Raw genomic sequence first — 7,287 nt, forward strand, 5'->3', positions numbered from 1 at the left:
CTTCAAAGCTAACTGCTAAAACTGAAAATAATCTATCTGTTCTGACAATCTTTTGACAATACTTCAGTCACTAAATTGCACCCTGAGCAACAAAAATAACAATCTAAATTGGGTGGAGGAAAATTATTTCTATTAGATAGGAAATGGCATTTTCTGCATTCAAATTGTTGTATTAGTTTTCATTCTAACCAGGAAACATGGCCATCATTTCACTAGGTTCACTAAGCAAAACACCTGAGGAGACAATAAAGGTGACTCTGTGAACCTGGAATCCCAGTAGGGATGACCTAACCAGTGCTGCAATTATTAAAATTCATCTTAATAACTATTTGCATTGGGCAGGAAATAGATAGAAAATGAATCAATCAACAGGAAAACTCAGCAGTGTTGCAATCCACATCCCATGTCCTGCCTGGGGTTAGAAATTTAATTCTTGTGATCGAGGAATATCAACAAAACCTAATACGTAGAAGAAGCTTGGGTCATTCTCAGACTATACAATATTTGTAAATTCAATGTTATCACATCCAAATTCTGACTTTTTATCCCCCAACCTTTGCATTAAATCTCCTTTGTGATTTCTACCAGATCCAAAACGTTCTCACCACCAATCACAACTTCATCTCAGAGATTCTTCATATTATGACTCCATAATTCACTCTTCTGCCCCCACCCACCCATCACTCCCCACCTCATGGAACCTTTCCTTGCAACTAGAGAAGATGCAACACCTGCCTGATCATCTTCCCCCTTCCTATCATCCAGGGACCCAAACTACTCCAGGTGAGGCAGAGAATCCCATGCTCTTTTTCAGTCTAGCCTATTGCATTCAGTGTTCACAATATAGCCCTCTCTACATTGAAAAAAACTTTGCAAAGTGGCTGCACCTCATCATCTCGAGTTTGCAGTTATATGCTACTTCAATTCTCAGTTCGATCCCCATTCCAACCTCTCTGTCTGTGGACCCTTCCACTGCTTCAGTGTGACTCAGTATGAACTAGAGGAGTAACATCTTCTGTCTGAGCACTATGTGATCCTCTGAAATTAGTACTGAATTTTCCATCTTCATGTAAACTGCTCTCTTATTGTTTCCACATCATGTGGTGTCTCTTTCTTGGCTCATTTCTATAATGGTCAGTACTCATGCTCCTTATCTTATGATTATCTTGACCAACACCCTCAACTCAGTAATCTTATTTTTTCAACCACCCTCCCTGTTCCACCCAAATCCCACTTTGAAAACAATAACTCCTCATGTCTTCCTCCAATTATGATAGAGTCCATAATTCAAACTGGCTTCTCTTTCCACTGATACTGGCTGAGTTCTTTCAGTATTACCTGTTTTGCTTCAGTTATTGCAAGGGAGAATTGCAACTTTAGCTTATTTTGATACAAACCAATAAAGGTGATTCTCTTCTTCCTCCTCTTTTGATCCGTCTATCTGCTTCATAAATTTATTCAACAATTCAGCCTCCCTGAATGTACAAATTCACCATGGTCTGAGTGAAGAGATCTCTCCTTGTCTCTCATCCTGACTGAGAGATTAGGGCTTAGGTCTCAGTTATGCACAATATATACGCCAATGATTTGGCGTATAGAATACAATATTTCATAGTTACTATGATACCAAACTAGGTGGAATTGTGAGGTGTGAATTTGGAAAGAAGCTTCAAGACAACATAGATAGGCTAAGTGAGTGGATGAAGAGTTGGCAGGTGCAGTTAACATGGATAAAAATGAAGTTATTTATTTTGGTAAGAAAAATGTAATTAACGTTAGAATGGGAATTGCTGATGTGCGAAGGGGCTAGGATGTTCCAGTGCACAGGTCACTGAAAGCAAACTTGCAGTTGCAACTGGTTTTCAGAAGGCAAATGGCATTTTGATTCTCATTGCAAGTGGACTCAGTTTCCAAAGCAAGGAATTGGAACGGGGACATTGGCTTATTGTTGTCGCAGTGAAAAGCTTGTCCTGCATACTTTTCATATAGATCCATTCATTTCACAGTGCATTGAGTACAAAATAAAACAATAACAATACACAATAAAGTACAACAGCAACAGGAAAAGTGCACTGCAATCAGATAATAAGGTGCAAGACCATCGTGAAGTCAGGAGTCCATCTTCTTATACTAGCGAACCACTCAGTAGTCTCATGACAGCAGAGTAGAAGCTGTCCTTGAGCCTGGTCGATGTTGCTACAACTATACCGGGCCTTGGTAAAACCACAACAGTACTGTGTACAGGTCTGATCTTCTTAGGTAAGAAAGCAGTTCCATGAATGTTGCCCAGACTGATACCTGGGGTGGCAGGACAGCCACATGAGGAGAGAATAGGTCAACTGGATTGATATTCAAGAGTATTTATTAGAGTGAGATGGTAGCTGTTCTACAGTGGTGAGCCTATGTGCAGACTGGGTGACAATTTCACAGAGTTTGAGTTCAAAATTCAAGGTAAATTTATTATCAAAGTACATATAACTCACCACATTCTACCCTCAGATTTGTTTTCTTGCAGGCATTCACAGTAGAACGGAGAAATACAATAGAATCAATGAAAAGCTGCACATAAAGACTGACAAACAATCAGCAAGAAGGACAAACTGTGGAAATAAAAGATAAATAAACAAACAAGTAAATAAATATTACTGAGAAGACGAGTTGTAGAGTCTTTGAAAGTGAGTCCATAGGTTGTGGAATCAGTTCAGTGTTGAGGTCAGTGAAGTTATCCACTCTGGTTCAGGAGCCTGATGGTTGAAGGGTAATAACTGTTCCTGAACCTGGTGGTGTGGAACCTGGGGCTCCTGTATCTCCTTCCTGATGGGAGGAATGAGAAGAGAGCATGGCCTGGACGATGGGGGTCCTTAATGATGGATGCTGCTTTTTTGGTGGGAGTGCTGCTTGTAGATGTGCTCATGGTGGAGAGGGCTTTGTCTGTAATGGACTGGGCTGTATCCATTACTTTTTGTCAGCTTTTCTGTTTTTGGACATTGGTGTTTCCATACCAGGCCATGATGCAACACCTCCGTTGTGCATCTCTAGAAGTCTGTCAAAGTTTTAGCTGACACAACAAATCTGCGTTAACTTCTGTGAAAGTAAAAGCAATATTATGCCTTCTTTGCGAAGGCATTTGCACATGAGTTGAGTGTTGATAGATCCTCTGATATGATAATGCCAAGAAGTTTAAAGTTACTGACCCTCCATGTAGATGTGCTCAGTGGTGGGAAGGGCTTTACCCTTGATGAACTGGGCTGTATCCACTACTTTCCTATTCAAGGACATTAGTGTTTCTATACCAGTCCATGATGCAACCAGCCAATATACTCTCTACCACACGTCTATAGAAGTTTTTTTAACGCAAACAACAGGAATTCTGCAGATGCTGGAAATTCAAGCAACATACATCAAAGTTGCTGGTGAACGCAGCAGGCCAAGCAGCATCTATAGGAAGAGGCGCAGTCGACGTTTCAGGCCAAGACCCTTCGTCAGGACTCGACGAAGGGTCTCGGCCTGAAATGTCGACTGCGCCTCTTCCTATAGATGCTGCTTGGCCTGCTGCATTCACCAGCAACTTTGATGTATGTCTATAGAAGTTTGTCAGTTTTAGACGACATGCTCATTCTTTACAAACTTCTAAGAAAGTAGAGGTACTGCCATGATTTCTTCTAATGACATTTACGGGCTGAACCCAGGACAGGTCTTCTGAAATGATAACACCGAGGAATTTAAAGTTGCTGATCCCCTTCTCCTCCAATCCACTCATGAGGACAGCCTCATGGATCTCCTGCTTCTTCCTCTTGTAGTAAATAATCAACTCTTTGATTTTGCTGATATTGAGTGAGAGGTTGCTGTTGTACCACCAATCAACCAGATTTTCAATCTCTCTCCTATATGCTGATTTGTTACCACCTTTGATACGGCCCATGACAGTGGTGTCGTCAACAAACTTAAATTACAGCTTGACATTGGAGTTGTGCTTAGCCATACAGTCATTATTATAAAACGAGTAGAGCAGGGGTTTAAGCACTCAGCCTGTGGTGCACCTGTGCAGATGGTGATTGTAGAGATGTTGCTAAACATTTGACTGCACTGGCTGGAGTCTGCAAATGAGGGAACTAAGGATTCAGTTGTACAAGGTGGTATCAAGCCCTAGGTCTTGGAGAACAGTGATTAGTTTTCAGGACATGAGAGGGTTGAATGCTATTGCTGTATTCAATGAAGAAGGTCCTGACATTGCATCTTCATTGCCCTGATGTTCCAGAGCTGAGTGAAGAGCCAATGAAGTAGCATCTGCTGTTAACTTGTTGTGACGGTAGGCAAACTGAAATAAATCCAAGTCACTCCTCAGACAGGCGTTGATATGTTTCGTGACCAACCTCTCAAAGAACTTCATCATAGTGGGTGTAAGTGCTCCTAGTGATCGAGGAAGGTTAGCAATTTCTCCCTGGGCACCAGTGCGTTTGAATAAGGTGGGTACCTCAGACTGCCAAAGCGAAAGGTTGAAGATGTCAGAAAACACTCCAGCTAATTGATTAGCACAGGTCTGCAGCATGCAGCCAGGTACACCATCTGGTGCCAGATGCTTTCTGTGGGTTCACCTTCTTGAAGGAAGCTCTCAACGTCAGCCGCAGACTGAACTCAAAGAGTCATTGGGAGCTGAGGGAGTTCATAAATGTGCCTCCATGTTCTGCCAGTCAAAGTGAGCAGAAACAGCCTTAAACTCACCTGGGAGTGAAAGCTTGTTGACATTTATATTGCTTGTTTTTGCTTTGTAGGAGACGATGGCATTCAAGCCCTGCCACAGCTGTCGAGCATCCTTCTGTGATTCAAGTTTGGTCCTGAATTGGGACATCACATGTGAGGTTACACCCTGACCTCCTGTGCTTTGCTGGGTCACCAGTTCTGAATGCCCTCTAACTTGCAGATTGAAAATCTGTCGGTTCATCCAGGACTTCTGATTGCGGAAGACTCTGAATGATTTTGCAGAGACACGCTCATCCAGAATGTTTTGGCGAGTGTGGCGTATTCACTCAGGTCCTCTTATAAGTCTTTGAACATGGCCCAGGCCATCAACTCGAAGCAATCCTGTAGCTGCCCCCTTGCCTCCCATCAGCTCATTTTTGTTATCCATATCGCTGGTGTCTTGCTCTTTAGCTGCTGCCTATACACAGGCAGGAGGAGGATAGCCAGATGATCAGATTTCCCAAAATCCACTCAGGGAATGCAATGACACATTCTTATTGGCAGTGCAGCAACAGTCAAATATGTTGGGCTCTCTACTGTAACAGGAGATGTCCCGATGGTAATTGGGCAGAGATTTTTTCAAGCTAGGCTGACTGAAGTCCCCGGCAAGGATGTGAAAGGTGCCAAGGTAAGCTGTTTCTTGTTTGTTAATAATGGTATTCAATACATCAAGTGATGGAGCTGGAGATATTTCTGCCGACATGGACTGACTGTGGCCTTTCTGCCAAGAAGTCCAAGGTCCAGTGACAGAGAAAGGTGCTGAGACCCAACAAGGACAGGTTCTCCACCAGCTCCTGAGGGATGATCATATTAAATGTCAAACTGACATTGATAAACGGCATCCTGGCATATGAAGTACCATTTTCCAGGAGGGACAGGATGGAGTGGAGTGCAGAGGCTATGTCATCATCAATGGACCTATTTATCTGTCTATCTATATACTTACTTAGAGATACAGCAGGGAACAATTCCATCTGGCCCACCACCCAGTAACACACCAATTTAACTCTAGCCTAATTACAGGACAATTTACAATGACCAATTAACCTACTAACTGATACGTCTTTGGACACATGGTAAGGACATATAAACCTTCTTACAGAGAATGCTGGAATTGAACTCCAAACTCTGATGTCCCAAGCTGTAATAGCTCATGTTAACTACACTACCATGGCTTTAGCACTGGAGAGGGTCCAATGTAGGAACAAGATGGCATTTAATGTGATCCAAGACCAGCCACATAAAACACTTCATTATTGCTGAGGGCACTGCCACTAGACATTAGTCATTGAGTCAGGGTTACTGTCTCCCTCTTGGACACTGGAATGATGGTGATCCCCTTGAATTGAAGCTTGCAGGGACAGTGGACTGTTCCCAAGAGATGTTGAAGATATCTGTTACACCCTCTGTTAACTGGGTTACACAGCTCCTCAGCATCGGACCAGGTATGTTATCAGGCCCCGCAGCATCCCCACTCCTCAGGGGGATGGGGGGAGATTCCTCGTCGGCACATCATTCCGCGCATCAAACTGAGCGTAAAAGGCATCCAACCTATCAGGAAGAGAGGTGTAATTGTTGTTAATGTGCAGAGTGGAAGTAGTCTGTTATGGTCTGAAGGTCCTGCCATATGTGCCTCTGGTGTTACAGAAAAAATTCTGTATATTCTACATATGTAAGTAATCCCATTTTGCCTTCCTGATGGCATGGGAAAGCACAGCTCTTGCTGACCTGGGACCCAGCTTATTGCCTGATCTGTAGGCAGCGTCCCAATCGCTCAGCCATGCCCGGACCTCTGTTGTCAGCCATAACTTCTGATTTGCCTTCACACAGATGTGTCTAATAATGCTGATGTTCTCAGTCCACTTCTTGATATAGCCCATCACAGACCTTGCAGATTCATTGATGTTACTGTGATAGTCATAAGTAGCCACCTTCCTCAACATGTTCCAGCCCATGTTTTCGAATCAGTCCCGCAGTGCTGAGGTTGCTCCTTCTGGCCAGGACTTCATCTCACTTTCAACTGTTTGATTCATTTAATCCATGGTCAGTATGCAGAAATTAGCATCACAGATAAGTGGTCAGAATATCCTAGTTGGAGGCAGGGAGCAGCTTTCTATGCACTAGGGTTGCTGTTATACACCAAGTCTTATGTGTTCTCACATCTGGCAGCAAACTCCACACAGTGATAGAATTTAGGGAGGACTGCTTTTAAGTTAGCATGCTTGAATATAATGATAGGATATTTAATAGTGAGGGAGACGGGGGAGATTAGGTGTTCTTGATAGAAAGGTTATTGTGGATCAGTTAGGAAATTGGGCGGAGGAGTGGGAAATGGATTTCAATACAGATAAGTGTGAGATAATACATTTTAGGAAGTAAAACTAGTGTAGAACGCACTACAAATGGGAGTGTTATGGAAAAGAGGGTCTTGGGAAAATGTGTATAGTTCACAGGTAGACAAGCTGATGAAAAAGGCATCGAGAACATTGGCTTTCATCAGTCAGGGTACTGGATCATGGTGCAATTGTGCTAGTTGTTGGTGAGGCA

Source organism: Mobula hypostoma, chromosome 16 (genome assembly GCF_963921235.1).
Source record: "Mobula hypostoma chromosome 16, sMobHyp1.1, whole genome shotgun sequence".
Lineage (NCBI taxonomy): Eukaryota > Metazoa > Chordata > Chondrichthyes > Myliobatiformes > Myliobatidae > Mobula > Mobula hypostoma.